Here is a 9,462-nt window from a genome sequence, read left to right on the forward strand (position 1 = left end):
CAATACAAATAAACAGTTATTGATACATGTGAAATATATAAATGAACCTTTTATTATCATGTAATAGCTTTTTTTTAAATATAATTAAAAAGTTATGAAAATTTATTAGAACATAGATAATGATAAAACCCTTCTCCTATACCTTATATATCTAAACTAATTCACATATACATTTATAAAAGTTTTAAATCCAATGGAGTCAAAATTCTTTCAAATTCTTAGGCTAGACACCCCCAATCATTATTTGAGACAAGCAAGTAAAAACAAGAGAAAAAATGTGTCTCCGGACGGGAAGGAGTTATTACAAGTCGGCGAGGTGTTGTGGTTTGACATTTCACTCTACGCTTGTCATAACTTGCTCAAATACAACTTTCACTAAAATCCATTTTTTGGTGTTTTGATATTTGAGGAATTTTTAAGGCACATGCAGATGAAGACAGGCAACTGAAACTCTCCACGTTGTTTAGGATTGTATTGTCACGTGCCCATACTTTATTTTTCTTTTTTATGACTTGCTTAAAGTCTAGATGCTTTATTTTTCATTTTTATGACTTGATATTAAAACAAAAAAACAACAACCGATTAAATAGACTCTTTAAAAAGTCATATTTGTGAAGGATTTTATGGAGGCAACATTTATAAGATTATAATTACTAAATATAATTTAAAGATTGTGTTTTATTAAGTTTAGTTTCTATGTTAATGAGTGAAAAATGAGAGTGTCAAATTAAAAGGAAATTGAATGTGTGATTAAGGTATGGGATGAGAATTAAACATAAAAAAAAAAGGAACTAGATGAAATCTAAGTAAGTCTATGAGAATAGCATAGGAAAGGTGATATGAATGAATGGTATAGGCGACACAAAATATTTATTTTCTTACTTTTTATTTACATTTTATTTTTATCTAAATCAACCAAACATGTCTTTTTGTTCTTTTATCAATAACCTTACACGGATCATTAATGGGACATTATATATATATATATATATAACTACTTTTTTCACTATATTATTGTATTATGAAACTTTTAGGCTATTTTCACAGTGAAACTTTGTATAATAGAGTATTTAATGAATAAATGTATCATATTTTTTAAATGATAAAAAAATTGAAAATATAAAATAGATCTCTCTTTACATAAAATGTAATAGTTTGTTTATCTGGATTTGAAGAATATAGAATATTGAACTTCAAATTTATTTATGTATGTTATCCAACTCCTTTTAAAAAAAATGATTTAATATAAATTTATATATAAAACCTCATTCTAATCACCATGTATTCCATTTATTCATTCCTTATGATTAATAGAAGTTTGGTTTTGTTATATGTACAAAGCAACATTGCATATAGGACAACAACCTATAGGATATTGTGGAGAGTAATAACAAGAGGAAAAAACAAAAAAGTATCTATGCTCTTTTCTTGATGCAAGAAAATGAATTACAAGTTGGCGAGGAGTTAGGGGAAAGGACCTAGTAGTTGTGCACCCTAACTTTGTGCTTCTCAAAATCCTACATGGAAATTTCAAATCACTCTGGTTTTTTTACAACAGTTTACTTGGCAAGTCCCCTACTTATAACTAAGGTTTCAGGGCCACATCATCAAATATGATGCCACATCAGCATGTTTTTTTCCAAAGTGTCCAGAACAACCCCCAAAACAAGTGAGACCAATAGGTGTGCAAAAGGGCCCCAATACTTGTGCAGCTAATGTGGCATCACATGATTGGTTACTTTTCACAACAAATAGTATATTTCATTCAATTATTGGTACTTATCATACAACTATTGGTGCAATGTTGTACAAAAGTTGGACATTAAATCATCAAGTAGGGGGTATTAAATCAACAACTTCTATCACAAGAATTGGAATGTGCTCAACTACTGGGTCCTTTCCCCTATGCTCTTTTCTTGGGCACTGGCTATGGGGCCCTTTAAACAACACCCCATTGCCCCCTATTTCCTAGCCTTCTGTGCGGTGCAACATCGTGCAACCCTCTCTTGCTCTAAAAAGTGTTCCCTCTTGTGCGGTCATTAAAGGGATTCCGCTAGGCCCTTTAATATTTTTTTAATATATTTTCTTTATTTTTTAATGTATTTTATTTATATTTTTTAAAGGTAGTATTATATTTAATTATATATATTAAATTTTAAATTATATTACATAATTCATAAATAAATATATATTCTACATTTAATTACATAATATAAATTAAACTATAATTCAAAAGTGAATAGGCTTTCACTTATAATTTAAAATAACTTTTGAATTATAGTTGAAAGTTTATTAACTCTTAAATTATAATTAAATTTAATAAACTTATAAAGTTTTTTCAAAATGTCATAAAATTTATTTATGTTTGAATTATAAGAGTTAATAAGCTTAGTGAAACTTTATATCTAAAAAACTTTATAAGTTTATTAAATTTAATTATAATTCAAAAGTGAAAAAAGTTAACACTTTATACTTTTTTATTTATTTTTTAATTATAATTAAATTAAATAAACTTATAAAAAATTTCAAAAGTAAATAAAGTTTATTCACTTTTGAATTATAAGAGTGAATAAACTTATTGAAACTTTTAATTATAATTGAAAAGTTTGAAATTTTAAAACTTAATGTTTTTTTCACTTTTGAATTATAGTTAAATTTAATAAAATTATAAAGTTTTTTCAAAAGTTCATAAAGTTTATTCACTTTTGAATTATAAGTTTATTAAATTTAATTATAATTCAAAAGTGAAAAAAGTTTAAAACTTTATAAGTTAATTAAATTTAATTAGAATCCAAAAGTGAATAAAGTTTCACTTAGAATTCAAAAGTGAATAAAGTTTATTATAATTCAAAAGTGAAATTCTATTCACTTTTAAATTATAAGTGAAAGCCTCTTCACTTTTGAATTATAATAAAAAGCATATAAAATTTATATTATAATAAATTTTATACACTTTTGATTTACAAGTGTATAAATTAAAAATAAATTAATTTTATTAAACTATAACATACATGGAAAATATATTTTAATTTTAATTAAATGTAGAATATGTAATTATTTATGAATTATATAAAATAATTTCAACTTTAATTTATAAAATTAAATATAAAGAGCATTAAAAATTAAAAAATAAAGTACATAAAAAAAAAAAGGAATATATTAAAAATTTACTAAAAATATTTTAATAAATTTATTTAATGAAATATAAATAAAAAATATAATATAAACAAAATCAATTTAAAAAAATATATACAAAATTGAACAAAAATATAAATATTTTTTTTAAAGGGTCCAACGGAATCCCTTTAACGATAGGAGGGCACACTTGGGAGGGGGTTGTAGATAGCCTGGGTCTTCCTCCTTCTCGTATATGGTGACTATTGTCCTAGCCCGAATGAAGTACACCGTTCGTTGTGCCCTATCCCTCACCCAAATGAAGTACACCGTTCGTTGTGCCCTATCCCTCACCCAAATGAAGTACACCTTAATCTTGTGAAGTGAACAATCTCTCTCTCTCTCTCTCTCTCTCTCTCTCTCTCTCTCTCTCTCTCTCCAATTTTTTTAACTTTTTAACATTTTTAAATTTCAACCCCTCCCTCACTCTATCTCTTTCTCTCTCAACCGCTCTCTCCATCTCTCTCTCTAGCTCTTTCACTCTCAATCCCCCTCCCCCCTCTCTCTAGCTCTCAACCTCACTCTCCCTTCCCCCTCTCTATTTGTTTTTTTCTCTCAACGCTCCCTCTCTCTCTCCAATTTTTTTTATTTTTTAACATTTTTAAGATTAATATAATATAAATAAAGTACATTTAAAAATAAAGAAAACATATTTAAAAATAAAAGATATAATATAAATAAAATATATTAAAAATATAAATAAAATGTGTTAAAAAAGAATATATATATAATTTACTAAAAATATAATTAAAATTTATTAAATAAAATATATTGAAAAATTAAAAATATAATATAAACAAAATACATTAAAAAATTAAAAAAATATATTAGTAAAAAATAATATAAAAAATATATTTAAATTTTTATTAAAAAATAAATTAAAAATGTAATTAATTTTTTTTAAAGGGGTCCTTGCTGACCCACCAACATTTTGGCGGGCCAGGGGGCCACCTTTAAAAACAATTTCGCTTCTTTTCCCAGTCAAAGCCCGTGGTCTTGGTTTCCACGCATGACAGGCCGATGGTGTACTAAACCGGAGGCTTATTTTCGAGGCATGGTATACGTAGTGGTAGAGGCACGGAAAGTAGGGGTGCGTCTATTCTGGTTCCAAAATGACACTACGGATTGACTAACACGCATGTTAGTCGCACGTTTTACACTGTCGATTTTGCAATAAACAGTTACGATTGACTAACGTGTCGCTATCACGTACAAAAGGTCTGTTTTGAAGCCAGACCTAAACTATGCGATTTTGTTTAAAGGGCCCCATAAAGGCCTTTTCTTGTTGGAAGAAAATGAATTACAAATCGGCGAGGAGTTATAGTTTGACATTTCACTCTACCCACGGCATATGTTTTCATAACTTGCTAAAATACGGCATTCACTAAATTCCATTTTTAGTGTTCTGATATCTAGTGCGTCTTGCTGGTCGGTTGGATTATCAATGCTTTACTTGTGAAAAGAAAACTACCCATGGTTTACGCATCAACTGAAGGCGTTGCTGACATCGTCCATGTCGAACGTTTGCTCGATAAATAGCACTACTCACTCTTAAACCTCTTCATCTCAGTCCCTCCATAACAACAACAACAACAACGATTCGGCAAAATATAGTTTGAATTGTTTAGAGTTGGATTATGGATGGTGTCAGAGGTCATGCGCTCTTACTTCCTTTTCCAGCACAGGGACACATAACTCCCTTAATGCAACTAGCCAAGATTCTCATTAGCAACCATATTGTGGTAACATTTGTTAACACAGATTTTATAGAGAAGCGCTTGAATCATACGTCTACTCACTATCTAAGGTTCGAGAGTTTCCCAGACGGTCTTTCGCCAGATCATGCCCGCACTTTGAAGTTGCCCGAACTTTGCGAGTCCCTGCAAAAGCATGCCCCATTTCACGTCCACAATATGGTTGAAAAGATTATGCAATCGGTCTGCCTGCCTCCGCTGACAATAATCGTTGCAGACGGAATATTCTCTTTTACTCAGCAGATCGCCGACAACTTTGGCGTACCCAGAGTTGCCTTTTGGACAACTAGTGCCTGCGGTTTCTCTGCTTTCTATTACATGCCCCTCCTCATTCATCATGGTTATATACCGCTCAAAGGTAGTAAGAATTTGGTGCTTTGCTTATAGGAATTTATGTATAAGAACTCGGTTATTTTTGTTTAATCAGTGTTGCTGATTGGCTTACAGATGATATAGATAGCTACAAGAACGATGTCATCACTTGTATTCCTGAAATGGAAGCTATGCGTGTGAAAGATCTGCCCAGCTTTCTAACAGTAACCGACGCCGCCGATTATCTGTTTCAGTACGTGATGAGGGAGGCCTAAAACACTCACCAGGCATCCTTAGTTTTGCTGAACACCTTTCAAGAGTTAGAAGGACCCGTGTTGAACGATATGAATGCTAAATTCAATAATAAAGTGCTCTCCATCGGTCCTCTTTTGCTCAGCTCTGCAGGTTATGCCGATGCGATTGCGGGCATGACAAACAGCAGCATATGGAAAGAAGAAAAGTCGTGTCTGGAGTGGCTGGAGAAGCAAAAGGAATCATCAGTAATATATGTGTGCTTCGGAAGCATCACTGTGTTATCAGATGAAGAGCTTGTGGAGTTCGCTTGCGGATTGGAGGCAAGCAATCAACCATTCTTGTGGGCTATCCGCCCTGATCTTGTCCAAGGCAAGTCTGCCGTGCTGCCTGATGAGTTTGTGGAGATAACAAAGGAGAGAGGCTTTTTCGTTAGCTGGGCCCCACAAAGTAAGGTTCTGTCTCATCCCTCTGTGGGAGGGTTTCTTACGCACAGTGGATGGAACTCGACCCTCGAAAGCATAAGCTCGGGCGTGCCCATGATATGCTGGCCCTTCTTTGCAGAGCAAGCAACAAACAGGAGATTTGTAGATGATGTTTGGAAGGTGGGTTATGAGATGAGGGAAAATGTTGTAAGAGAAGAGGTGGAAGCGTTGGTGAGGAAGTTGATGAATTTGGAGGATGAGCAAGGCAGAGAGATGAGAGTTAGACTGAAAAAATTCAAAGACAACGCGATTGCTTCTGTCAAAGTGGGCGGAGCTTCTTACAAGAATATGCAGGAATTTTTAAGGCAGATGCAGATGAAGATAGGCAATTGAATTTTTAAGGATTCTCTATTGTCCTGTGGGTCACTGGTTGTTTTTCTTTTCGATAACTTGTTTAATGTCTACATGATAGAGGGGGAATCGGAATATTCAGAAACTTCCATTCTTTCTGAAATCACAATTAAGTAGCAAGTAATATGATAAATTTGTTTGACCTAAATTGATATATAGCTTAGTGTAGACTTAAAACAAAGAATCTATATAGATAGCTACTATAGTATAAATAGAATTCGCCAGCGATTGTTATCCTTAATTAAAAAAAATTCATAGACACAATGACTTACACGCAAGGATCTCTATTAAAAACTTTTTTAAGCCATCGTGACTCGTTACTTATAATATAGGTAGTAGAAAGTGATGTTAATTATATTGGAGGACATCGCCACCGCATCTCAAATTTATATTTTTAACGCAACTATAAAGAGTTATATATTTAGTTAAAATGTACTGATTACAATATAAGAGTCCAAAGAATTAGTATGTCATGATCAACAACAGTTGTTTATGAAGATCTTATTTATTTAGATGTTGTGAATTAAGTTTCAGTTGAAATAACTTTGTCTCTACCTGATCCATTCTCTCTCTTGTATTTTATGTTCTTTCCTCTCTACCCAATTTCTACCAAGAATCTTCCTTTTGTCACTTTCTATATGAAATTAATGTTACTTTCCACCTCTCAAACACCATAACAACCAACCCTTTCTGTTTTCTAATCCATCCCTTCTGAGCTTCCTTCCTATCATCCAAATTGTACTTTTGTGCTGCTAAGCTAATTTTGGTGTAACATCTCCCGAATGGGTTGGCAGATAGGGGAATTAAAATTCCCACACTTGTATTTATGCAAGTTGCATCTATTTTGGTTGAAATAAGTAATTAAAATTCTTTTCCTCCATCCACTTGCATTTTCCTACATCTCCCACTTGCCTTCTAAGCATTCTTCTAGAACCCATCTAATCTTAATCAATTAGTCTTAATCCCTCTTATCTTATCATTTCCCTAAGTTTAAGGAGGTCACTTCTCAAATTTGGAAGAAAGCCTTCTAAATGCATTAAAGGCTTTATTTCTTCAACAAGCTAACTTGTTGAGTTCCCCCAAATTTGGAAGGAATCTTACAAATTTGTCCCCAAAGTCTTCCTAACCATAATGGTTAACTCAACCTTCTTGCATGGTTAGAGACTTTCTCTCTAACTTAACCCTCAGCTAACCCAAGGGTCTCATCAAGCATTCATGGTTTTGACCCTAGTTATCCTATTAATCCTTGCACACGAGTTTATCCCTTGGGTAAAAGCTTTATCCATTGGATAACCCTAACCTAACCTCAACCCTTACCTCCTAGGGTAACCTTTATGTCTTCTCAAGCATTTAATGCTTCTTGCATCTCCTCTCAAGCAACCTCTTGTTGACAATTGTCACTATTTCATTGGTGAGAATTGTAAACATGGATTGATTAACTTTCAATCTTGTCCCTTGTTAAGATTATTCAATCTTAACCATCCATTGCCCTATTTTCCCTATAAATATAGCTCTCATTCCTCATTTTTCATATCATCCAAGTTTCATGCATCTACATTATAGTCTAAATTACTAAGCATTTTAGCCTCTCTTTGTTATACTATCATCATAGCATTTAAAAGGATTTCATTTTCATATCAATAGTATATCCATGCTAGGATAGTATATCATGATTAGGATAATTTAGCAATATGTTTATCATATCATTATCTTCATACTAGCTTAATCATCATATTTTTGACATCATATATATCTTAGAATGCATTCATGCATATAAACCAAATATCACTCATTCTTGGAGTTGTCATTCCTAAGTCATTTGCTCAATGATCTGAGAGAAAAACATTGGCTTTAGGAATCCTATGAGATAGAGAACAATGGGATACCCCTTGGGAAGTTGAACTAATTCAATTAGTTCATATACTTGCACCAAGAGTCTCATTGGTGTGTGGGTCTTTTGAATTCGATTTATTCATTTTTGTCACCGCATTTTCCCGCATACATATACCATACAAATTTTTCCTAGTTTTCCTTTCGCTATTAAGTTTTTAAAAATGCACTGTAAACATCAACAATTATGCTTTAATAGTGGCTAATGTTAAGGTAAGACACCACATGAATAGCCTTAACCATAAATAGTGCCACGAAAAAATATGGATTGAATAAGTATTAACATGGACAATTTAAACTATTTGACTAAATGACAATATGAAATGTGATCTATTAATTGAAAAAAAGTCATCTTCTTGAATATGGCACGTAAGGGTTGCCCAGAAATAGACTTTTTTTTTATTGCAATATGAATAAGACTGCATATCCTCAATGTTAATAATACAAATTTATATTCAATGTAATCGATCTTTAAGTTAATCATAGCTTTCCCATTCAAGTTAAGTTGAATTTGTTCATTTTCAATTTTTTTTACATTTTAAAATTAATTTGCTTACATTATAAATAACACTCTTATAAAAAACAATTTTCTTTTTTTTCTATTTTCCCCTCTAAAATATTACCCAATTTATATCTAACTATTGGCGTATCCATTGCATCTCCTTTTGGTGTTGCATTACAATAGATGATAATGCATTAGAAGGGAATGAGATAATTTTAATTTATATATTTGAAGGAACAAAGTGGTTATTTAAGTAAGTAGACCTATGAACCTCACTAACTACCCCTATCTTCCAACCTAGGCATGGTTATACATCAACAACCCCTCTAAAGCATAACTTAGGTGAAAAAAAGTGGGTCTTGGAATCAAATATTAATAAGTTGCCCAATTTCAATTCATTAATAAGGAAGAGGAGAAAACCATATGGGGAAAAAACTTGTCCAAAATGAGTAAAATAAATGTACGCTCTCTAAAGGATGAGAAGTATGGAGCCCCACGTGAGGAAAAAATTGTTCCCATAAGATAGGGATTGAGACCATGCATCCCTCCCTCAATGTAGAATATCCTCCATTGAAGGTAGATTCTCAACAATTAATGTTAAAGATGATCCAAGCCTTATGGACAACATCCGTCCCCTTAGGAATAAATAGAACCAAAAAAGTGTGTAAGTCTTCTTCCCAATCCTGAAAGGAATATGAGGAAATAAAACTCAAGAAGTATGATGCCTTCTTTAAAGATGTCC

The 9,462-nt window shown here is 32.1% G+C and overlaps 1 pseudogene; it reads left to right on the plus strand.

Annotated features, from left to right (window-relative positions):
• Window positions 1-4,761: 4,761 nt before the first annotated feature.
• Window positions 4,762-6,323, plus strand: LOC131036713 (linamarin synthase 2-like; annotated as a pseudogene).
• Window positions 6,324-9,462: the final 3,139 nt, after the last annotated feature.

Source organism: Cryptomeria japonica, chromosome 10 (genome assembly GCF_030272615.1).
Source record: "Cryptomeria japonica chromosome 10, Sugi_1.0, whole genome shotgun sequence".
In the NCBI taxonomy this organism is placed as follows: domain Eukaryota; kingdom Viridiplantae; phylum Streptophyta; class Pinopsida; order Cupressales; family Cupressaceae; genus Cryptomeria; species Cryptomeria japonica.